General features: G+C 31.1%; 1 pseudogene; it reads left to right on the top strand.

The window, feature by feature from the left end:
* The first annotated feature begins 3,212 nt into the window (after nucleotides 1-3,212).
* LOC143637789 (cadherin-12-like) overlaps nucleotides 3,213-25,629 on the top strand; it is a 79,076-nt pseudogene continuing 56,659 nt past the window's right edge.

Below are 25,629 nucleotides of genomic sequence, written 5' to 3'. Positions count from 1 at the left end.
TAGCAGCACAACTCACAATAGCTACACTGTGGAACCAACCTAGATGCCCTTAAATAGATGAATTGTTAAAAAAAAATGTGGCATTTATACACAATGGAGTATTACTCAGCACTAAAAAATAACAAGATCATGGCATTTGCAGGGAAATGGATGGCATTAGAGCAGATTATGCTAAGTGAAGTTAGCCAATCCCTAAAAAACAAATGCCAAATGTCTTCTCTGATATAAGGGGGGTGACTCAAAATGGGATAGGGAGGAAGAGCAGGAGAAGAAGATTATATCCTCAATTCTAATAACAAAAGGTGAATGAAATACTTACTTTAGTACAAGGCTTGCCTGATCTGTGGTCCCATGTCTTAGTACTGAACTTTACCTCTTCATTCAAAAATTAGCTTTTGTAAAATTATATACTAGATGATCACAGATGCTGTTTATGATATTTTTTCCTATATAATATTGTATTATTTTTCATCTCAAAATGGCATTCTTGGAACATTTACTGTATTTTATAAAATAATCAGACATTCATCAAGATTGAGGGACTATTGCCAAAGAAAATAAACTCTCTGAAGACTATTTTTCTTTGTTATATTATTTTAAATGTGTAAAACTATCTCAATCATATATGTCCATTTATATTGGCAGAAACTATGTAACAATATTCTTCCCATTCTAGTTGTCTTGATTAATACATTAGAAATATCCTCAGTTAGAAGATATTAAAATAATCCCAGGATTAATTATCTCTGTCTCCTTTTATCCAACAAAAATGATTTATTTTAGAATTCTATGGGATGAATTAAAGTAAGTGGCATCATTTTTGTGAAATATTTATACTGTTCTATAAAATTCATTGGTTTGTTTTCAACTGCTCTCCTATAAGTCAGCCACTGTATCTATATACAAATACCAAAAGGAAGGTAGATAGGATGGACACTAATACTAACATGAAAACTTAGTTGGCTTGAAGCATTTTCTTCTGCTTCCTGCTGTCTGGTATGGAAGTACTGCAGCTCAGTTCTTTGCAAAGTCCTCCTACATCAAAACCATGTAATCTATTCTTGCTTGTTTGATTGGTTTTTATATTTTAATTGATTGATACACAAGTGGCCATAAGAGGAATAATTTCCTGAAAGAGAAATTTTCAGCATTTTAAAAAGTGATGTAATGAAAAATTCTCTTTTCATGTTCAATATTATAGTCTTCCCGATTCCCCAGATTTGTACAAGTTACAAAAATGTGCAAATGTTGCATTTTATTTTTGTGGAACCGTGGTTTCTTGAATGTAAGTGATGGCGGAAAGAGCATCATTCTCATCATCACATATATTCTTGCTCTTCCGAAATTTTAATGTACTACCTTATAGTTAGTTAGGCAGCATGGTACCAAAAGAGGGCAAGGAACAGAAGGCAGGTCACCTATCATACCCAGGGCAGATGAAGAGGGCAGGGTGGCAGATGCCATGGGGACAACTTGACAAAATTAAAAATCACAGGGGGAAAAAAGATCACAGGAAAAAACAGATATTCTGAAAGTGAGTTATATGTATCTACCCCCTTTGCAATTCTATCTTAATGTTTTGATCTAACTTCATTTCAGTACATAGCTTTTTTTATACACTTCACTAAGCAGAAAGAAACAAGTCCAAAATTCTCTCTCCTTTTCTCTCTTTCCTGCCTTCTCTCTCTTTTCTTTCTCTCTAATTTGATATTGAGGATTTTCAAACACAAACGAATTAAACAAATAAAAATATTTTATATATATTTGTAATTATTATATTTAAAATAAATTGTGCAAAGCTAGGCCTTAGTGAATAGAAGAACAAGTCAGTAAGCATATGAATATATGAATCAAACTCAGGGATTTATCTAAAATTTGCAGAAAGCATAACTCAGAAAGAAGTCACACAGATTAAGGTAGGCAGGACAGAGACATTAAAAACTAGAGATGAAAAATCTTAGTTGTAAGATTTAGTTGGAAATAAGGCATCAGGAGCTTAAGGTGGAGACAAACAGATTGAATCAAAATGGTGTCAGTACCAATTCTTGAATAAAACATCATTAGCAAAATGAAGGCTGTCATTTTATAATTATTTCTTCCAAGTGTCAAAAAAAATTTCAGATTGCAGTTAAATCTGAATTGGCTTCAAAATGGCATTTGGTAGTTGGATAGTAAGTAGAAAGTAAAGATAAAATGAGGATGTATATTTGGTTTGTGATTTCAATGCTATGTGCTCCTGTTGACACTCTTTGTCATACATACTTGTTCCATTATGAAACACCACTATTAGTGCCACACAGGTTGAAGGCAAAGGCTGTCCCATCTTACCCTAAAACCATTGACTGAAAATAAGAATTAGGTTAATGCATTCAGTTTTTTTTTTAAAGAATGCTGGAAGCTTTTACTTACTTCCTTTTGAATAAGTGTAAATATAAATTAGTTCTAAATTTGAACACAAAAGTAGAAACTGAACATCATGTATAAATATGCATATGAACCATTAAATTTATGACTAAAAATGTAATTATGGATAAATTCACTCGAACAATCATTTATTTGGTCAACCAGCTGTTGAGTTCCTTCCAAATATCAGGCACTGTCCTAGGTGCTGGAGGACCTGGTGACAAAGGAGACAGAAGTCCCAGCAATTATAAAGCTTAATGATACCTAAGTGAAAAATCTATTGCTAAAGTAACTGAGGGAGATGGTGAAAGACAAAATATAATGTGCAAAGGAGATTATTCACGAATTATAAAAAACTAAGTGGCATATTTATCCTAGAAAATGAAAGTGAAGAAGAAAATGGTAATCATTAGAAAGTGAACACTCAACACAAATTGACCACGTACATTTTTTCACATGATTATGTTTACCAATTTTTTAAAAAATTCTTATTTGAAATAGACACATTTGTATAAATAAAATTTAACCTAATGTTCTTAGTTACATTTTAGAACTAATATGGTAGTTTTTAATAATTCCTCACTGCTGCTCTATATCTCATTGTAGGGTTGTTTCCGAAATTAAATTATATCTTAAGTATTGAGCATTTAAGGTGTTTTTAAATAACACATGATTTCTCACCGGCATAACTTTGCTAGTGAATCTACATAGAATCATTTTATTGTGGTTGCAATCTATTTTATTATGGAAAGTACAGGATTTGTGATGTTTGTCTTCTGTTACTATTTCCCCCTCAAGGTATTATTAGAACAGCTTTGGCAAACATGGATAGAGAAGTCAAAGAACAATACCAAGTTCTCATTCAAGCCAAAGATATGGGAGGACAACTAGGAGGACTGGCTGGAACAACAGTAGTCAACATCACCCTCAGTGACGTCAACGACAATCCAATTCGCTTCCCCAAAAGTATGTAATTTACCCTAACTCAAAATTTGCAGAGCCATATGAAATTATTAAATTACAATGTTATATAATGCATTAGCAATTAAAATCATTTCCCAGACATTTTTTTTGGTTTCAGGGAACATAAGTCAACAGATAAAAATTGCATGACTTCAGAATTTATAATTTCAATGTATTTCACATCCCATATTATTTTAATAGAAAATAGAGTTAATAATTGAACAATCAGACTTATTAAATCAATGTTAACTAAAACAAAATATTTATAGTTATTTGGGTGGGATCTTACCGTGATACATTATTAACTTAAGACGTAACACAAATATACATAATCTGATATAAGGCATCCTATTTATAACACATGTACCATCATATTTTTTATTATATATTTAAGATAATAATTCTGTGACTCCATTTTTGTAAATATACACATGGAACTATTTTCATATACTTTTGTGAATAGGATGATATTGATGATATTTTATTATTTTAGTTCTGACTAGTTATTTCATTTTAGTTTTGCAATAGGTGAAAATTGCTACAGTTTCTTTTGATAATAGAATGGTTCACACCTGTATCCTCTCTATAACTCTGTGTTTCCCTTTGAAAATGAGTATTTCTCACTTGTATTTCATCTAGTTTTCTGTTACAGTAGTATTACATTTAACACCAATCAGTACCTATTCACTTCCCAGTGCATTTTGGGGAATTATTTCTCTGTTCCTCAGAGTTAGAATATTGATGCTGAATGGTTTTAGTCATAGTTTTATAAGAAATTTGATTAAGTCATCAGGTAATTTTTTTGTCTAGAGAGTTTAAAAACCAAAATGATTTTTCTTTTTCCACTTCAGAAGGACAATTAGGGAGTTCATCTACTAAAATCTGTAGCACTAAGAATATTTAAATAATTGTATGTTTTATTGCTTTGGCTACATGTTTTCATATTTGAATGCTTTGTCACTTTTTTCTTTATAGTTTCAACCTATATTTTCTTCATTGGTATATATTTTTATTTAGTAATCAGAAAGTCTAATTGCCAAATGTTTGGAAAGGCATTTAGAAATCATTATACTTTAATGCATATGTTGATTAGTCAATTGAACCATTCTACCAGGACACATATTAAAAAATGCCATGTGATTCATGCTAAACATACATAGTTTCTGTCAATTTAAAAAAATGTATGAATTTGTTTCAAAGATAACACCAAACTTTAGAACATGGAAAGTATATAACAAAGTTTACTAGATAACGTTATGAGCAATAACACAAAATTCCTTAAAGCAATATTTTTTCTTACTTTTTTATTGAGGGAAACAGAAAAAACATTAAAAGGAGAAACAAATAATTACTTTGATTACCTATTATATGATCTCATTAAAGAATATGGTTCAAATTCTAAAAGCTATCCATGTTTTTTCTTTTCTTTTTTCCTGTAGTTCTTTCTTATTCCTTTCTTTCTGTTTTATTTTTTATTTTTTTTATTTTTTTATGTCTGCTTTAAATTCGGCAAGCTGTGATAGATTATTGAGCAGTATGGATTGAGAGATTTTTCTGTTTGCATGTAAAATGTGCAATATTAAACATGGGTTCAGATTCAGGTTTTGTGTATATAAAGCCTGTGGAATCTATAGTGTAGCAAATACGTTCTGGGAAATGTGATATTCTTATTTATATGGGTGATAGTGGTGTTTCCAGGTCAGAAATTCAAAACCACTACCAGTGGAAAGATGTCCTATTAGTGGGTATGTGTCAGGGTTTTAGCCCCTGGTTTCCTCCTGACCTGCGGGAGACATGGGGAAAGCATGCCCTGACCAGGATGAGCCAAGAAAGGCAAAGGTTGATTGGCCTTCGCCACCCAGGCAAACACACCCTGCCCTCCCTCACCGAAAGACAATCAGACACGCTAGGGAGACCTTCAAAGCAGGATCTTGTTTATTGAGGAAGTACACACAGCTAATATAATGCTCAGGAGCCAATCAGGATAAAGGTCAGAGGGGTGGGGTGAGTTCACTTATACACCCTTCCCATGTTCTGTAAGGGAAGGCATAAGCTATCCACGAGGGTGGAAGAGTACTGGACCTATCCTGGAGGTGGTCTGTTTTTTCTGTCACCACCACACTACCTACTGGCTGATTGCCAGGCGCCATCCCAGCCACATGTGCGGCCCCAAGACTGGGAAGCAGGCAGCAAGTCATGTCCTACAGGTATGGGTGAAGAGTATTTTGTAGAAGTTTGGGCAGGGATAATAGACCTGGAAAATACACAGTGAAAGTCTTGATTCAAGAGAAGCTACATATAGTTAGGAGACACAAATTCCTGCTTAGATCCCACTGAAACAGAAAGATAACTTTAGATCGTATGTAGGGCGTAAAAGAATATGGATAGGTCCATAGGCTTGTTGGGTATTTATTCAAGTTTCAATTTGTGTTTTTAAGGGTGATTAAACAAGAAAGTATGTGAAAGAACAGAGCATTGAAACTGTTAGAGCATTTATAAGCTATTCCATGAACTTTATGATTACTGTCTTATCTTCTTTTTTACAATAACATTTTTAGATTAATATTTATCACTTTGCCTATAAAGAAGATGGACCCTTAGAGAGATAAATACTCAGTTATCAACAATGAATTGAAGTTACAAGTTTTTTAACTCTGAAGTTCACAATTCTTCTAATTTAACATGATATTAAAAATAAAAACTATGGTTTTCTTTATATGCCACTCTAAAACAATATTATTTTAAATGCACTTCTAAAACAATCATAACATATATTAAACTGCCTATACTCATAAAGAGAAAAATAAGAGGGCAATAGAAAATTACCTAGCAGATCACTGTGATCAAATTATTTTATGATTGTATTACATGCACATTTGAACCACTGTCTAGCATTATAATAAGTGGGAGATATTGTTGAATTATTTGAAGGAAGAATGTTTTCATGTTTTGCATGAATAAAAAATTAGTCCAACTGCCTGAAGTTTTACATGTCTTTGTGTCAAAACCTTTTTAGTGTAACATCATTTTGAATTACATTCGTCAGAGAAAAAGACAGAATACATTTATACACAGTAAAACCATTTCTTTTGAGGCCAGTGCTCATCTAGCAGAAACATTTCTCATATGGAGCAATTAAACAGCAAATGTGACATAAAATTATGAACTGAAATGATATCTATTTGAATGTTAATGTCAAGGAAACATGTATTTCCTACATAAATAACTTAAAGGAGAATTCCCCAGACTAGCTATATTTGCTCATGACTCTTAAGCAGTTATGATAAAAAATCTTGCTTCAGATGAATTTGACATACTTTTTCCATTGCTTAAACATGCACAACATAATTTCTTAGAATTTACTTATCACAGTGCATTATGGCAATGTGTATTCATATGCATGTATGACTTATTAAGCCCCCATTTGCATCCATTTTCTTCTATAAAAGAAGATGGGAAACCATAAATGGCAAATGTATTTGTATAAAACTTATGAAAATAGTTTGTCATTTTACTGTTGATTTAAAATTGATTGCCCCATGATTTTATAACTTTTCTCAGTCTGATAATGATGATGATGACTATGGTATTGACTAATAAATTACTATGTTTCACACAACATAGAAATTGTTGTGTGACAATGATTTGGATGTTCCTTCTCACTTAATTCTTATAATGACTCAGTTTCAGAAATAAAATTGCAATGCTATATTGTTTAAAAAGTAAAAGAGATTCATCCAGGAACTTCATTTTTAAATTAACTCTCTCTCTAGAGTGGAAATTTATTTTTGATGCCTATGTTTACCCAAAAAGTTCCTCCAAGTAACCCAGAAAAGTGTCCACAAATGAAACCAACAATACTGGATCAGAAGTGGAAATAACCTGATACCTACAAAAAGAACTCTATCTGAAATCATATGAAGAGAAAGCATTTTCTTTTAAAAATGTTTTGCATGAGAGTTATATGGCTCCTATCTATTACAATCAGGGATATCTCTAGAGGATCTTTATTTGTAAGTAAGCTACAAAAATATTAATGATTTCTATTACATAAATTTTAAGTGGCTAAACCATCTAACAAGCTGATCTAAAGTATATATTATGAAATCAAATTACTTAAGTAATGGGGTCAATTCAAGAGTATAAACATATACGCACATAGATATTTATGTGGTTATATATACACAAGCATACACACAGTCTCAGAATATGTGTTATATGTGTTAAAATAGAATATCTCCTGGCCTTTGAGTTCAGAGAAGGCCTTATACTACTCATCTGGATATGGTGAGGATCACTCAGTTCCTTTCACAAGCTTCCTTGTTACTCTCAAGTGCATTTTTTACACCTCACTTCCTATCTTGCCTGGAAATTCTGGCTAAGGGCAGGCGACCTGTTTATTCTCCAAACACAAAAAAATAAACAAACAAAACCTAATAACACTCCCATAATATGGCTAATCAAAGCCTTTGAGCCTGGAGTAAGTTGAATACAAATGTTACAAAGTTGTAATATGTATACACTATGTATTTATGTTACATTATTGCAGAAGGGCAATAATGTAACATAAATTACATTAAGGGCAATAATGTAACATAAAACAAAATGCAATGTATTGCTTTTTAGATAAAATAGATTTTATATGTGATAAGGACTGAAGTATACAGTAGTGTAGAGAAAGCCCACAGAAACAGTAAGTGAAGCAGAGCCTGGAGATATCTCAATAACAGAGTGGAAAGGACACGGGGATCTTCTGGACTCAAAAAGGAAGTTAAGTAAGAGGAAGACCAATGAAGAAATGACTTCAGCAAGAAGATGACTTTTGTGTTAATATGATGAGCTTGATGGAGGGGAGAAAGCAAAAGGCCATTGAAAAAGGCTTTAAAATTCTTAAAAAGTGTTTTCAAAATCAAAGCCACAAAGAAATATTTCTAAGATATATAAGCAAAGAAGTGATACATGAACTCTCACACAAAGATAAAAAATAACTGAATTAAAGAAATCATGCTCTGTTTATCATTAGAGTATGAAAAATCTTGAAAAGAAAATGAAGTTATGAGAAGATGAAAAAAAGCAGATCAAGTCTTTATTACTTAAATTTCTGACATTAGTGACAGTCTTTAACCATAGTTGTGAAAGAATCCTAAAGCTACCTTTAACTCCATATGGTTCACATTTCTCTACTTCATTTTTGCTTTATTATTGGTCTTAGGAGCTATATAGACAAAGAAACTGGATTTTGAAACTGTTTTGTTAATAAGAGCAACACAGAACCAAGTTTAATAGTAAAAACCTTGGAAAGAAAATTCTGATATGTAAGAAATATATCTTATTAACAAATATTAGATGTAATAAAATATATCATTCAATAGAAAAATAATTAAAACTGCAGTTTTATTGAAGTAATGAATTGAAGTAATTGAATAATGTAAAAATAATATAATTTTTTATTTGAACCTGCATAAAGAGAATAAATTTTTAAATTTCTTCCCTCAAGCACCAAGTATAGATTTTTTAAGTAACTGACAATCACACAACTTGGAATAAAAACAGTGATAAACTTATGAACACAATATATATAAATGTACTGGATGGGAATCCATATCATTACAGAACAATGGAAATGTTGGAAGAAGTGATATCGACATTGATTCCTGAAATAATATTATTATAATAGTGTTAGTGGGAAACCAAAGCTATACTGAAATACTTACAGCACTGCAAAACATGACATCCTATTTAAAGGTTTGTATATATAGAACTATAAAAAATTAGAAGTGAAAAGACAGAAAGGGAAGGAAGGAAAGAAGGAAGAAGAAAGAGAAGGGGGAGAGAGAAAAAAAATCAAAGAGTGCATTGAAACCATTCCTGAAAAAATAAATGATAGTCAGATATTTATACTTGAAGAGATTTGTAGTGATAGCTAGTGAAACATTAAGGCACGGGCAACTAAACAGGGAAAGTCCAACAGTCAAATACAGGCAATAGAAAAAAAGAAAAGCCAGTGCATTTGCACATGATTCATGATGGTATGATGGCCATTAAGAAATCAAATTAAGAGACAGCTAGTTGGACTGTCAGTTAACGAATTGGTTTTGGCTAAAAGAAACTAAACTCTGCCATGAGAGAGAATATTACAAAACTTCATCTCTTCCAGATTATCTTATTAAAGTCTCAAAAGGAAATTCATGAGTAACCAATCCTTTGAATAAATAGATGAGGTCAGCTGAATTTGAAAGTCTAAATATTTATTTGTTTTAAGTATTTCTATATCTATCTATATCTATATTGATCTTTATTTTTATTTGTTTTTATGTGGTGCTGAGGATCAAACCCAGTGCCTCACAGGTTCAAGGCAAGTGCTCTACTACTGAGCCACAATCCCAGTCTTGAAAGTCTAAATATTTATTAAAATTTTGTTAGTTTACTTATTTTTGGTACCAGGAATTGAACCCAATGGCAAATAACCACTGAGCTACGTCCTTGGCCATTTTTATTTATTTATTTTTATATTGAGACAGAGTCTTGCTAAATTTCTTAGGGCCTCCTAAATTTCCTGAGCGTGACTTTGAACTTGTGATGCTCCTACCTCAGCTTCCTCAACTGCTGGGATTACAGGCATCTGCCACCATGCCCAGATAGGATCTTAGTTTAAAGGTGCTCATTTTTTTTCTAAATCATAAGAAAATTTGTATTATTTTTGTGGAATATTTTGATAAGGTTATTTGACAATATATGTTAGAATTCTTAATGTGCTATATCTTATTTGATTAATCAGAAATTATAGGGATAAAGTCAACTGAAAGAACTATTTACATATTTAAAGGAGGATTTAAGGGAATATTAAATGCACTCTGTTAAGATGAATAAACAATGGAAAGTTATTGATGCACCTGAAAGGATGTGAACTCTTGCCAAGATCCACATCATGTTTATTACCATGTAACAGGAATAGTGAGTATATAATTCATATGTATTGAATATATAGATATGTATATATATGTATATATTATATTATGTATATATATATATATTATGTATATATATGTATATATATGTATATATATATATATATATATATTATAGAATGTGAAAGAGATTTTTATTCTGATAATAATTAAGTAATATAAATGGGCTGTTGAAATTCCAATGCAAATTTTTGAAAAAAATATAAAGGACAATTAGATTTGTAGGGAAATATAGATATGTTTATTGAAACTGTAGTTACTATAACTGCAGTATTAGATGTAAAACTTATACTTGCATAGAGGTACTTTGTAAAAAGGAAAGGAGAATCAGAAGTCCAGAAAAAAATGTAGTCAGTTTTCCTTCTTTTTTTGCACTACTGGCATAGAAAGAGTGTAGAAATAAATAAATTTTATCTTTAAAGCCCCATCCCCTTTTGAATATTTTTAAATCTCCTGATGATCTTTTTCTCCGTATTTTCACTGACTGTGCTCTTTAAACTTTGAAAATAGAAACCCTCCTGTTTATGCCTAACCCACTAAGTCACACATTATTGAAATGTACATGCTTCAATATGGCTGAAAGTATTAATTTTGAGTTATTTGTATTTTAAAAGCTTGCTTACTAACAAAAAATTGCCTCAGTTTAATTGATTTCAGGTAGTAAAATGAGACCAAGTGGACAAACCAAATAAAGTAATCATTCTGTGGGTCAGAGATGCCACTTGACTTGTCCTTCTCATAACCTAGAACACCTGAAAGAGGTGTTGAACAGATTATCTGAGCTTATAGGGCACATCTCCCAGGACTGTGTTCAATGATGACACATAGTTGACTTGAAATTATCTGTGGTGGGAGTTCTTATGCCATAGAAGTTGACAAACACTAAAACTCAGGGCTTATACCTGCATTCCCTCCCTACTCAATATGTATGTTCATAGTCATACCCTACCAGGGTATGAATGGGAATTATGATAACAGTATAGACATCATAGTTCTAATGTGATGATAAAAATATTTATTGATGGGAAAGATTTTAGATACATGCTACAAAATGTAAAGAAGTTTAGAAATGATTCCTAAAAATATTTATTCTTCTTAAAGGGTAATATGTATTTTAAAATGTCTTTCTTTCCTTCATATTTATGTCCATTGACTTTCTAAAAGCTTTATACATTTATTCCATGTTATTTCTGTGTCAGAAAATAATGTACTCACTCCCTGTGAGTGATAGACATGACCCTGTCTCTTCTTGCAGAAGAGCATGAGGAAGACATTGCAGGTACCTCAGAGAGAAGTACTACGGGAGACTCAGTTAGCACACAATAACAGTAATACAGAGAAGAAATATGTGTGAGATCTCTGTTAGCAAAGACTATGATAGTTGTGAAAATGATATTATGTGTATGGATTTGAACAATTTTATTGGATAAAAAATGGTAGTATTTATTTTCTATCAATGGAGGATTTTAATTTATGGAACAGGAGAAATACTACTTGCTGAGACATTGCATATTAGATATCTTTTGGGGGACATGGCAATCCTATAAGCTCTATGTGGAATGCAACAAGATCGATGCCTTGAAGTTTTGGAACATCATAATGTTTTGCCAAGTATGAAACTCAGAAGGTGTATAGAGAGAAATTTAAAATATAAAAAAAAAATTAGTGTGAATAGAGTAAATGAAGTCAAGAGGATAGATGAAATTAACTAGAAGAGAAAAATCAAAGGGGCGGCTGGAGACAATGGCTCTTGACCATGATTATCAATAGAACCAGAAGGAATGTAAAAAATCCTGTTATTCAGGTCTAAACACAGAACCACTAAAGTAACTCCTCTTTGGGTTATTCTTGGGCTGCAGCATTGTATCCAAATCTTTCCATATGATGCTAACATGCAGCAGAAATTTTATCTGATCTTGAGGACATAACAAAGGGCATTGGGGAGGGGACAGCTGTGAAGTGGAAGAAACCAGAACTCTATATAGAGAATGTAAGAGATGTTAGAAGTGTGCTTCAAAAAAGAGGGAATGATGAAGAGGGTTGAATGATGCCCAAAAATTGTTAAGAATTTAATGACAAAGAAATAAAACTGGCAATATCAGAGGAAATCTTTAACAGAATAGTGGCTTCAAAAACCAGCCTAAGTCTACATGTGGCTTGCTTGTTAGGTAGAAATAGGTCACAGTGACAATAAAGGAGAAATTATGTTAAAAAGGGGACAATAATTAAAAGGGTGCCTGGAGTCAGTTTGGAGCAAAAGAAAACCTTTGTGAAATAATCAAATATGAACACTGTCTATTCTTGGGAATATCTCAGTTAAGAAGAATATTGATTGTGAAAACAGACTGTGTGATAAATTGTACCAGTATTTGCATATTGCTGGAGTTCAATAGTAAGAAGGGAAGATGAAGGATATCTCAATTGAAATTGGCTAAATAGCGGGAGGGGGATGCTTACAGATGTGATAAAAGTTTATTATTTAAATTTTTACCATGATGCTAAAATGCAGTGAATATCATCTAGCCAAGTATTGTCCAAAGTCAAATGTAGAATTTAAAATGAAAATGTCAGAATGCATTTAAGGCTGTTGAGTCATTAGTCAGAACAAGATATTTTTTGTGTGTGTGTGTGTTTTTTTAAACACTTTTTATAGAGTATGGGAAATAATAGAAAAAGTTTATGCTGAGGTATTCTTTGAGAGAGTGATGAAGAGTTCCCATATAATCAAAGTAAGTAGTGTGGTTGCTCTTTTCCTAGCCTCAGGTATGTAGAGAAGAGCCTCCTCAACAACCAGGGCAGATCACAATGGCTGCTGTTATTTTCCCAGACAGGGAGCAAATCCTTGGGATAGTGTTTTCCATATGTTTAAGAATGTTGAAGTACCCAAGGAAAGCTGTTTGTAAAAATAATTACATGATAACAAAAGGAAGGGTAAAGATGTCGCTGCAGAAGGGAAAAATACCCAAGAGTCATTTTAAGTCCTACAAAGGAGATTTTCCTCATATTGAGAATCTGTGCGTGGAGTGCATCACTGAGGGATCTGGAGGGTGAGGCAGTGTTCTATCAAAGTAGAGGCAATTCCTTGCTCTTGGGGGTTGCAGGATGAGATGCTTCCAAGAGTTCTTCACTCACTGCCACTCAGATAAATCAGACCTGGAGAAGCAAAACTATACCTTAAAACAAGGACACACCAAACCCCTAGCTTTGCTGTATCCTACAGTTGGGGAGTAATATCTTGGAGAATTAATAGGGAACAAAAAACTGACCACTATATTGTAGTTACTGCTGCAGATGATGTTCTGGCTCAACATTGTTTTCATCCAAGGAAAGACATTCACTGAGGAAATGGAGAGGGGAATAAGGAGAAAAATGAACATGCTGTACCTATTCCAATAACAGGAATATTAATGAGGGATTGTTTGCAGGTTTGGGAAAGTGAAAAATCTACATAACACCATTCTAATTTCATTCTGTGAAATACAGTTCACAGTCGTTATCTGGGAAAAGAATTAGTGAAGTTAGTAAAGCTGAGTTTGTGGAGAGTGGATTGGTTTAAAATAGAAATGAAAAGAGAATGGTAGTTACTTTAGCATCTGCATACTTTGCAAGCAATGAGGAAGGTGAATTCTAGGTTAATGATCATAATTTAAACCAATATCTAGCTGTCTTTCTTGTTTTTTCTTAGTCATACATCTCTCCTCTTTAGAAGATTAATTATGACTATTAAGGGTTGTCTTTTGTCAGATATAGTAATAAAAGAATGTCAGAAACCAGGCATGGTGGCTTATCCTGTAATGCCAGCAGCTTGGGAAGCTGAGGCAGGGGAATCACAAGTTCAAATCCAGCTTCAGCAATTTAGCAAGACCCTGAGCAACTCAGCAAGACCCTGTCTCTAAATGAAATATTAAAAAGGGCTGGGGATGTGGCTTAATGTTTAAGCATCCCTGAATTCAATCCCTTGTACAAAAAAGGTGGGGGGCATTGGGAATATATATAGGCCACACATTAGTATTTTATTGAAATGATAAATCAAACTTTTCAAGTGGATATGGAAAGGACAGGAACAAGATGAGAATTTATACAGATTAATATACCAGTGGTCCTTCTGATATTGGAGTTGATAGATCACAGTGGGAGTAGCTGAACAAAGAAAATTATAAGTCAGGAAATTCTTAGCCTATTAGCTTTTTCATGTGGTTGTTTCTGTGGTTTGATTCTATGGATTGATGGTTCTGTGGATTGTTTCCTATTAGATGACCTCACAGACCCAATATCAAGTTGGCTCAGTTCACACTCTCAGTCTAAATATCATACATGTAATAGAATTATAAACATTGCTTCAGACCTTCGAAGTTGCCATGCTAGATTAATATTTCTGATTTTTCAATTAAATTCTTCAATGACATTAAATTGTTAACACTCCTAGATATGTTTAAACTCATTTGAACATTACACAATATACACATATTTTTAAAAGATGGGGAACCTCATAAATATGTATAAATTTATGCTCTTATGTAATCATTCAAAAGAAAATTATTGAATTCTGAGAAAGACAAAACTATAAAAAATCTGTTTATCCATTTTTATATTGTCTTCAACATCCTGTGGACAAAGCTACTAGAAGCTGCAGTTGGACTTAATCTTTTACCTGAATTACAGGCATGTTAAGTAATTAACTTACTATATAAATATGATTTACATCTGGCCCTATATTTTTGCATTGTCTTATTTGCATAGAACCAGAAGTTTTAGATGGATGAGTTCTTATCACTCTTAGAAAAGATTTATTGCTATCATTACATAGAATTTATAAAACTTAATCCATTAATTTTAGATATATACTTAACAATTCATGTACATGCTTGTACAATTTAGAAGGGACATTTATAACCTTTGTAAACTTTCTTTTCTCTTTTAGTTGTTGAGAACTGAGATTGTATTAGATATAAACATTTCTGAATTGCACTAGATTTTACAAACATTTTGTTTTCCTTTCCTCTTCTGAGTTCTTTGAATTTTCTTTTTTTTCTACTATTGTATTTAAAAAGGGAAATAATTTAACTAAAATAGTAAAGTTATTGGTGCCCAATCCTTGACATTTTAAAACGTGTTCAACCTGCACTTTTACTAAGTCAATCATTGCTAGAAAATGCTTCTCTTTTAATTGATACAAGTTTTTCAATGGCTTTAGGTAATGATAAGTTTGTGAACAATTTAAGATGAAAAATTTCAAAACTTTTTTAGAAAACTTATATCAGTAGAGTAGAATGAACACTAGTTCTCTTCAAATTTATTGTCACTGATCTCATAGCCATTCTGAGACTGAGTAGGGATAGATTTGTCATTCCTGAGGTTCTATTTACAGATGTTTAATGTGTTTGGTTTAAGCCCAGATTGAACTCAATTTTGTCATCAGAAAGGTTTTTTCTTGCGGACTTTTTTTTTTTTTAATTAAAAAAGTGCTTTAGGATTTTGAAGACAGAGGACCTAAAATATTACTAAACTATCAAAATATTTTGTTATTCCTGAATTCTAAAATTTTCAGAACAAGAAAATAAATATTTTAGTAAAATATAAAATAATTTTTCAGCATTCTCTTTTTTTCATTCTCACACATTTGTATGCAGCTTTCTCTTTCTTACTGTTATTCATATAGAAAAAAATATTATAATGGGGGACATTATCAATAAAAATATTATTTAAAATTTAATTAGTAGTAATGGATAATACAAAGTATGTTATTATATATATATATATATATATATATATATATATATATATATATATATATACTAAATTTTATTTACTATTGTACCAGTGAATTTTTGAAAATAAATCTACAAGATGAATCAAAATTATTATTACACCAATCTTACAAATAAAAGAATCACTAAATATTTTGCCCAAGGTCACAGAGATATAGGTAAAGTTTCTATAAAGTTATTATTATTTTTTTAATTTACAACAATGTTGGTTGCTTTCTCTTGGTATGTTCTTGACATACTACATTATTTGTCTATTATTACATTTGCTTAAGAAATCAAATCAAATGCAATTAGGTGCAATTAGATGGCATTTCAAGGAAAAAACATACAGGATCAGTATTTAAACAATTCTATGTCTAAATCTAATTATGTAATCTACAGTTAGGTGATTGTGTATGTATATGCATATACACATTCTGAATATTAAATGTAAACTTTTTTAAAAAATAGTATAATTATTTAGGTGGGCTCAAGGATACAATTTTGAGTTCTTAAAATGTTTAATAATTCATATCAATTTATTCTTAAACATTTCATATTTCTAGCATTCTAGTGCCGCAGTCCGGCTGCACCAAACTAATGGGGGGGGGGTGACGAGCAACTTGTGTACATTGATACAGCAGGAGTGGGAGCCGTTTATTGTAAGACAGGAGGGGTATATATACATTCCACACAGCTTATCTTAATTAACGTAAACTAGATACAAGAGTCAACCAATAAGGAATCTCCACACTTAATGGCTCTCTGGCATTACTTCACAAACCACTCCCTCTGGCAAAATGCCAGGCGCCAACTTGACTTGTTTACAGACCCTAACATTCTAGTATTTAAATTTTTTAATTTGTTCTTTCTAGGTATACATGACAGTAAAATATATTTTGACATATTATACATACATGGAGTATAACTTCCCATTTTTTTGGTTTACAATGTGGAGTTATAGTGGTTGTATATTCATATAAGAACATAGGAAAATTATGTCCAAATTATTCTGTGGTCTTTCCTATTCCCATCTCTCCCTTCCCTTCATTCTCATTTATCTAATCCAATGAAGTTCTAGTATTTTTAAGCTCCAATTATTACCTGTCATATACAAATGATCTTTATAAATAGTTGAATGTTGAGCTCTTACACAATTTTTTTTGTTATCTGAAGACTTATTGCTTTAAATATAAAATGTATTTTAAAAGTAAATTTGTAAAAATTTATTTCATCTTTTTAAAAAAAATTTCACATTGCTGAAAGTTTTTATGATATTTATAAATTGTTCATTCATTTAATATATTTGGTTATATCATATTTTCTCAGTAAATTAAAACATTATTTATATTTTTTTAAGTACATGCACTAAAACCTCGATGCACAGAAGAAATGTAAGTGATAAATAATTTCTTTATTATGTCTTAATTTTAAGGGATACAGATTAGTCAAATGCTGTTACATCAACCATATATGGACAATGCCACTCTGAATTTACCACAAGTTTTCCAAAGCCATTAAATATTAATGAAATTTGTGAGAATGCTCTGAGATGACAATTCTCAAAAAGAACTGCTTAGATAACTTATAACTTATATTGACAGAGTACTACAAAGTATAGCTATCTTCACATTTATTGTTAATGGCCTCATAAAGTGTTCTTTTTTAAAGCATAAAATTCACATCTCAGCATAGTGTCTTCAAGGGGGGTTATTTCATCTCTAGTCTGCATTATTTGGTACCCTTCAAAGTTTAAAGTGCTTTTTCTCACAATAGAGGGTCTCAGTTCTGGCTAGACTTTCCATATTTACTAACCATTATCCAGTGGACATGACTCTAGTCTTTATTATTTTTCTCAATATACAATTTATTTATTTTTGCTTCTATACTTTTCAAATGAAAAGCTACCTTATAAAATTTAATACGCAACTTGAAGCTGCTCTCACTGAATATATTGTAAAGTGTCTGCAGAAATACCCTATGCTCTTTATATCCTCCTATTTCCCTAAAGATATCATCCAACACCTGCCCTGCACTCCTCAGGGAGGTATCCTCACCAACCCAACAGAAATCCCCTGTATAGAGCATCATGCTATTGCTCTCAAATCAATTTTTATTGTAATGTTTAACAATAAATTTCCTAACTAAATATCCTATTAGAGGGAGATTTATAGTACTCATTCAACTTAAACCTCCATTTCTCTATTTTTTCAGCAAAAAATTTAAGACTCTAACACTGATGGACCATGAGATTGAACTGTGACTAATCATACTATCAATTTAAGGGTTTTATTGTTTCTACTGATTTTTATCCCAATCACACAGTGAGAATCAAATGTTGTAGACTCACTTCCTAATAAATCATATTTACATTTAATTGACATTAAAAATTTTAAAAGGGGGATTCCACTTCTTGGGTCCCCTTCTTCCTCCGGGAGAAGTCTTTTGTGCTGTCCCTTAATAAACTTCTAATTTCTACTCTGAAAAAAAATTCAAAAGGAATTGAAAAATATCTCATATATTCTGTGCTCTGTTCCTTTTCTCTGAATTTTCTCTTTGAGATGTTGAGTAAAACTTGAGTGACTATGCCCCATGCCTTACTGCCACACTAAAAATAAATTCAAGCATCTTAATGCTTGCTCAAAACTCAGGAGTCCCTCAAATCTGTACTTATTGAGAAATATTTGTGATCTGAAGAATGTAGGTGACAATGGTCACATTAATTTCTACTAGGTACTTGTCACTTTTTGATAAAAGACAGATTGCCCTTGAATGTCCCACTTCCCACTTTATCCTTCTTGGAGACAATTGGGCAACATTTAATCCTTTCATTTTTGATTTTTCTAGTTGATCTGGTGGCCTAGGTTTCAAACCCTGCTTAGAATTTAGTGAACATTGAACATCTGGCAGCAACTGTGTTGTTTGGCAAATAAAACCTAATGAAAATAATACTAGTTTATGAGAAATGGCTACTTTGATCAATTACTATGACTTTCATTAAATATGATTCCTTAATAAAGTCTATATTAATGCTCCAACATTGTCATTAGAAAGTTTTATTATCATTTGTTTGTATTGTATATTTACTTATTTAAACTGTATATGGTGTATTCTTTTAGAAAGTCATCTTACATGTATAATACTAAACAATTAATTACTTACTCACAATTATTTTAGGTCAGTATAAACTATACCTTCTAGTGGGACACAGTGGCTCATGCCTGTAATCCCAGCAACTCAGGTGACTGAGACAGGATCATTGCAAATTCAAAGTCAGCCTCAGCAAAAGCAAGGCGCTGATCAACTTGGTGAGACCTTGTCTCTAAATAAAATACAAAATAGGGCTGAGGATGTGGCTAAGTGGTTGAGTGCCCCTGAATTCAATATCTGGTACCAACCCCAAATATATATATACCTTCTTTCTTGTGCATCAAATAAACAAGATATAGGTGGATATTTAGCCCTCTTAAGACAGAATGTGTGTTCTATTGAGGTGATGTTCTTTCGATGTCAGTTAAAATAAGGCAGATTTCAAAATAATTTACAAGAAAAAATGGGAAATATTTGGGAGGTAGAGGGTAGCTGGCAAAATTTAACTGTTACCAGGGCTGATGAGATTACCAAGTTTTGCCAACTGATTGTGAAATAACTATATATTCTATAAAAATAATTGGTAATGAAAAATGAAGTGACTTAATTTAATAATTTTTCATGCCATCTTGAAGCAAATAATTATAAGTTTAAAAAGTAATTTGTTAAGTGAACTTCACCATGCAAGAAAAGTCTTGAGTGCCGTCATAACTCAATATTCACATATGTACTAGAATTCTAAAAGAACTTAATCACTGCACTTTGTTTGTCCATGGGAAAGTGTCATTCAAAATTTATTTATAGAATTTGAAACTGGAATTCCAGTATCAAAATTAAACATTAAACTTCTTCATTCATTTTAGCATCTGCTAAAATTTTTAACTTTGATTTGAATATTATTGTTTACCCCATTAATATTCACTTTGATGAGATGTTCAAAAAATAGTATGTCTTATTTATTTTCTTTATCTTAAACCTTAAATTTTTGACAAAGGTTTTAAATTATGTCTACTATTTTCATAGTTCTGGAATATTTTCCACAGATAAGTATTCTTTTTTTTACATTTTTTTCTGATCCAGTACATATTTCATGTAATGTAAGTATTCTATTTGGTGGTAAAAATGATCATTTTAATTTTTTCTCCTTTAATGAGAAAAAGAAAAAATTGGGGAGTTCAAACTTTATGTACTCAGTTTAAATATTAGAAAGTATGCCAAGTTAATATGTATTAAAAATGAGCTGACGCCTGGTATGCGTGCAGCTCTGGGTTTGATGCACCTCATACAAATAAAGATGTTGTGTCTGCCAAAAACTAAAAAATAAATATTAAAAAATCTCTCTCTCTCTCTCTCTCTCTCTCTCTCTCTCTCTCTCTCTACCTATTAAAAAAATGAGCTGAATCTTTGTCTCCAATATGCCTTATTTAAATTCATCGAGGTAGAATTTTGTATTAGTGTACAGCTTATCATTTCAGTTCATTGTAAGATGAATTCATAGTCATTGTAATGGTTACTTTCTGGATACATAACCTTCAAATTCATAAATAACTATCCATCTATCTATTATCTATTTATTATCAATTTATTAATTTTATATATATATATATATATATATATATATATATATATATATATATATATATATATATCTTTTTATTGTGTTTTAGATTCTATTTTATTGGTATTGATTACTTTGGTGACAATTATGAAGACTTTTACCCTCACATAGAAGGTATAATTTGATATCCATCATATTAAAATATTTCCACACAGTAATTTTAATATAGCACACTCTATTATTTATAATACCCATTTAAAAATCAAAAGCAGGTCTACTGAAGTGAAAATGAAGTTATTACATATAATCATAATCCTTGACAGCAAATTGCCTTTGCATTTTGCTCTATAATGTTCCAAATTTGATTTACTTTGTGCAGTCTACATTTTTCAAACCTGATAATCTTCCTTTACTAGTTCACTGTCAATGCAAATTACATATATTTTATCAGGCATCTTCCATCTGAAAGTTCCTGAATCTTCTCCTGTTGGCTCAGCTATTGGAAAAATAAGAGCTCTGGATCCTGATTTTGGACAAAATGCAGAAATTGAGTACACTATTGTTCCCGGAGATGGAGGGAATTTGTTTGACATCGTCACAGATGAGGATACACAAGAAGGAGTTATCAAACTAAAAAAGGTACATAAACAAAGGTTTTGACAGTTTACTATCTAAAAATAATTAAAGAAAATGAAAGAGTATAAGCAATTTTAATTTTACTTTAATTAGTAATATTTTAAATAAAAAAGTAATTATTATGAAATATTCACTCCCACAGATAGTGTTATTCTATGATTTAACAAATATGGATTTATATTGAAAATTGAAGCATAATAATTTGATTCTGTACTTTTTTAACACTCTTATCAGAGTTTAATTTCTAATTAATTTTATAGCAATATATGTACAAAAATGATCAATTTAAAAATAAAAAAAACAATCAATAACTTTTATCTTACCAAATTTGATCTTGACATTTCATGACTTTTTGGAGAACACAGAGTATAAATATCTAAGTTAGCACATTATTGGTGAGAGTTGATATCACAGTGGAGAAACACTATTGTTGGTAAGTTTTATTCAGTGCAGAAGTGGAAGAAATAAGAAAGGATAATAATGGACTTGAGAATTCTGTAAGAAAAAAGCCTACAGAGACTTTTACTTTTATCAGTTAGGAAGTAAGACTAGAAATATCCCAAGTGAAGAGATCATTGAAATAATACAAGAAAGAGATTTAGGTGCTAATAGTAGTGAAGATTGAGAGAATTGTGATTCTGCCCAAACTTTAGAGCAAGAGAAAGAAAGGGAGAGTGGAAAGAGCAGTGGAGGAGGACAGCAAAGTTGTTCAGACCCTTGAAAGAAATCGTTACTTGCCCAATATGTAGTTTTGTCTTTTATTGGGTAGTGGCACATGAAGGAGTGTGTAAATGTGAGAAAGAAACCTGATTCCATTGGAGGCATGTAGATTGCTTCCATTATAATGAAGAAAACAATGAATTTTGAGTAGTGAAGTATAGCAAAAAAGTGAATCTTATTAAATTTAGCTCTTCTTTCCCCCTCTCCTTGTTCAATGTATACTCTCTTAACCCCAAACTGCAGTACATGTCATTTCTGTTACTATTTATGAACATTTCAACCCAGAAGAAATATTTTTGAAATCAGTGCTATTAATCAGTCTTTTCTTCTCATATTTGTTAGGAGCTCTGAATTTTAATAAGAAACACTATGAATTATAATGAAAATCATCATAAAAGAAAATGTAAGCTTCATATAGATAGTCATTTTGTTTTTATTCCCACAAATGTACATAAATTGTACTTAGTCCAGAAGTTAGTTAACACACATGATACCATCTAAAATTATGCATTAATGCTGAATTTGAGAATTACACAAAGAAAAAAGGTGTATGATTCTTGTGTATTTCTCTATTGTTATGTAGTATTTCTCTTTTCTACTCAGTAACATATCAGTGAATATTCTTATTAATTTTACGTAAAAGTATAATATTTAAATATTTTTCAAAATCAATCCAAATGAAACAACTGTAACAAATATTAATAAGCTAATAATACTAAAAATGGTAGAAAATATTTTACTATTTATGATAATAAATAGTATCTTAAAATTTAAAATTTAACCATTAAATTAATTAGATGTACAAAGTTAATCTGAGTGACAGAATTAATACTAAATTATGCATATCTACATTTAAATATTCTTTCATCTTGCTATTATAAAAGTATTTTATATTCATCAATGTAGTTTTATATATTTTATATTTACTTTTATAGACACCTATTTTTCATCCATGCCTGTAAGTAACTGATGATTATATGTCAATCAGAAAAATCTTTATTTTTAAATATATTTGGAAAGAAATAGTGTTATATTTCTTTATTATTTTATGAAGTCAAAAATATAATGTTTAAAGGAAGTGTTGCAGTTATAAATTATAAAAAAACTTAACTATTATTAATCAGTAAAAATGCATTTTCAGTCCAAGGAAAGATTAATAGTGAGTAGGTGCTACATCATTTTTTGTTTGAATTTTTGAGAATTTTAAAAAAAAATTATTGGATTGACTTTGAGATTTATAAAACTATGGAAATGCCTTATTAAAGTTGAATTACATAATGCAGATAATCAATCTGAAAAATGTATCTCTAAAAAAGACAAAACAGTGTTTCCTTCTGAGGTAAATTAATCATTCATCTTACTGGCATAAAACTCCTTGTCCAAATAAATCTGTGATTATACCTTTCCCTTCATCATTCAAGGGATATTTATGGTGTAGCCACCATGTCCCAGATCCATTTTGGACTCAAAGATAGACATTCCCTGTTCTCCAGCTCCATCCATTCAATTGGGAAAATCGGAAAATTGACACATGAAATATCTCTATCAGCAATGATAGATTCAAGCTGATAGACATAAATCAAGGTAAAGAGATTACAGGAATGTGAAAGGCAGTCTTATAGTAAAGGTCAAGAAGACTTTGGGGCTATGGTGAAATATAAGCATATTTCTGAAGAAAGACAGATGAACAACAACTGTGTACATTACATGTGTTCAGAAAAACTGAGCAACAATTGCAAAATCTCTCTCTGAGGAGGGACTGATGGACAAAGAGACTGGAAAGGTCAGTGAATAAAAGGAATGTTGATTGGAGAAAAGGTATTCAATGTCCCATGATGGAGGTCTTGTAGGTCAGGTCAAGGACTCTGAGCTTGGTAATAATGAGGGGAGTTATATGTAAATCACCTCTGTTCTAATAGAGTCAGTTTACTCTGTATGCTTTGAGGAAAATCAGACTTAAGCAAGTAAGACTTACTTAAGTAAGGCTGAGAAAAGCCCAGTGAAAAGATCACTGAAATTAATCCAAGAAACAGATTGAGATGCTCATAGAAGTAAAGACTGCGAGAATTGGTGATTCTGGCAAAATTTAAAGAAACAGTCAAAACATATTGTTATAACTATTTTTATCATGTAGAAAATTACACCAAACAATTCAGTACTTACAAAACCTGACAGAATACTTGGAGTCACTTTCAATGTTTTAACTTGCTGTGATCTCTAAATAAGGATCCACCAGGGGCAATCTCTACCTAGTAACCTATTCTGTTGAAAAAAATGCAATCTATAGACTACATCTATTAAATCTAAGAAGTAAGTTTTGCAACACAATTTTTGAAATATCTAACATCTATCTACGTGTTGGATTGCATGAAATGTGCTTATGTACATACACACACACACACACACAAACACACACACACACACACACACACACACACATATATATATATATATATATATATATATATATATATATATATATATATATCTCAAACATGGTGGTATGATTTTATGAAAAAGGAATAATGGAAAAATATTCAGCTGAATAAAGTGCATGGAAAACTCAAAATAAATTAAAATGGCAGCTGTATTTAAAATACAGAATCCTTTTGGTTAAAGCTCATGTAATAAGACTATTCAAGCATTACATGCAGTAGGTTCTCAGAAAACTTTATCTTGCACTTATTATTGGTCTTTGAAGAATGAAATGAGCAAAAATAAATATGAATGTAAACATCAACAGTAGTATTTTAATTTTCCATATGATCTTAAAATTATTTTTTGACAGTTCCTACATAAATCATATTTTTAAGTATACTAAATACTTTTAGGAAATCCATAAATATATATCCTACATATGAATACATAGCTGTATTTTAAAGATGAGTTATTTTAAATTTTTGGCTGACAAACTTTTAAGCAGCAGTAGAGGAATGAAATAATATATTCTTCAATTTAACAGAGCTTCTCTTTTTTTAACCCACTTAAAATACATTCAAATGCTCAATGTTCTGAAGCACATATTTTCAATGTTGTTTTATCTTCAAAATCTTTTATTTAGTTTTATTTTACTGTATACTTCTCTCCTTTTCCTCTGTAGGGTGAGGATATATAAAAATGAAACTCAGGTTTATATAAGCTGAGGAGAATGAAGAAAGGTGTCATTTCACTGTATTACGTTGAATTCAGAGTAAAATTAGGAAAATTTGTAAATCTCTCCAAAGCACACAATACTGGTAAAAACCCAAACCAACTCTTACTCTACTCTTGCATGTTACACTGAACAAAGTATACACAAATTAAAATTCTCTTATGTGTTTTTGAATAATATAGCAATACCAACACTAGAAAAACTAGAATAATGCTACTGAAAGTTTCAATCACATCTTAAAATCTAGGAGCTGGGATATATTTGCAATTAGAAAATCAGCTGTTTTAAATTCAAAAAAATTCTTATATTTAAAAGACAAATAAACTATATCTTAGTAATTACTCCCTATGAGAAAAATAAAATATATACTTATTGAATATAAAAATGAAGAGG

The sequence above is a fragment of the Callospermophilus lateralis genome, unplaced genomic scaffold (assembly GCF_048772815.1).
Source record: "Callospermophilus lateralis isolate mCalLat2 unplaced genomic scaffold, mCalLat2.hap1 Scaffold_349, whole genome shotgun sequence".
Taxonomy (NCBI): domain Eukaryota; kingdom Metazoa; phylum Chordata; class Mammalia; order Rodentia; family Sciuridae; genus Callospermophilus; species Callospermophilus lateralis.
This window is presented reverse-complemented; position numbering and strand designations above follow the sequence as displayed.